Here is a 1782-nt window from a genome sequence, read left to right on the forward strand (position 1 = left end):
CTGAGTCCTTTCAGCAAAATCTTGCTAGTGTATGCAATGGTGTCAGTGTTTGGAAGCTGATTATGGGATGGATCCCTGGATATGGCAGTTTCTAGATGGTCCATCCTTTTGTCTCAGCTCCAAACTTTGTCTCTGTAACTCCTTCCATGGGTGTTTTGTTCCAATTCTAAGCAGGGGCAAAGTGTTCACACTTTGGTCTTCATTCGTCTTGAGTTTCCTGTGTTTTGCAAATTGTATCTTATATCTTGGGTATCCTAAGTTTTGGGCTAATATCCAATTATCAGTGAATACATATTGTACTTTTCAAACATGCATTACGACCTTAAGTCATTTAATTTGCAATGTAAAATGGATATAGTAATTGTATCTCACAGTGAATTTATATATGTATATATATGCACACACATATATATACATATATATAATTACATATATATGAGGTTTTATGTATATGCATGAGTTTATATATAATATATTACACAGTATATGATATATACTCTATCATGTAAACATATGATTGTATATATTTTATCATATAATATTTTATATTAAATAATATAATATATATCGTATATTAATAATGTATAAATATGAGTTTAGAAAAGCATACTTTCTTTTTGATTTTAATAAAATATCCATGTTTCAGTGAATATTCCTACATTTCTGTTGCCTCTTGGTTTATCTTAGCTTGTGCATGAAACTGTCTTAGAAACTTCTTGTTAGTCTCCAAATCACTTGATCAGTACACTGTACTGACAGTGTTTACTGATTATATACCTAGTATCACTTGAACATCTACTTCACAATTTCTTATGTTTGGGTTTATATTTATATTTATATTGATAATTCTAGTAGTTTATAGCATTTCTCTTCCAAGCTGACCTTTAACTCCTGGTCCTCCTCCCTCTTCTTTCCAAATGCTCAGGTTGCAGTCAAGACCCTCTATTCCTATCTTAGTTTCTCTTCCTGACTCTATATTCTTTTACTGTTTTGGCCAGTTTCAAAAGAAATCTTTCCTTTCCCCAGTATGTTGTAAAATGACCTTTTCATATGGCTAAAACCACTTAAGTTTAGTTAGGCCCTTATTTATTTTATTACATTTCAAGAAACTTTTTGAAAATATTTGAATATTTTCATCAATAGGAGAAAATTAAAGTTGTTTTTCTCTTTATCTTTTTGAGTTTATGGTACAACACACTATCTCCTACATGTATTGCTACTGTTCTGTCATCATCACCTCCAGTCACCAACTTCAGGAGAAATTGCAAAATGCTTCATAGAATTGGCATCAATAATCAACATTTGGATATTGCTTATTTACAAGAACCATCTGTGGAGCCAATTGATACCTTTATTGTCAGCTAGGTAGATTCATGTTCAAGTTGGTACTTACTTTTTTAAAAAAAAATCATTTTGGTAGAAAGTTGCATCAATATTTTAATATATGTATATTTAAAATATCTCTTCCTATCTCATATTTCCCCTCTTTTTTTGAGAGTCATAGTGGAGGAGAGAATGATTGACAACAAACTTACTGATGGAAAATTTTAATTTTTATAATATTATAGTATAAAAATTAGCCCAATTTTGGGGTATACATTGATTCATTTCTTCCAATACAAACTTGATTCATGCATAATAATCCTCGAAGATATGGGCACAGGGGAAAAATTCCTGAATAGAACAGCAATGGCTTGTGCTGTAAGATTGAGAATCTACAAATGGGACCTCATAAAATTGCAAAGCTTCTGTAAAGCAAAAGACACCATCAATAAGACAAAA

Source organism: Mus caroli, chromosome 12 (assembly GCF_900094665.2).
Source record: "Mus caroli chromosome 12, CAROLI_EIJ_v1.1, whole genome shotgun sequence".
Lineage (NCBI taxonomy): Eukaryota > Metazoa > Chordata > Mammalia > Rodentia > Muridae > Mus > Mus caroli.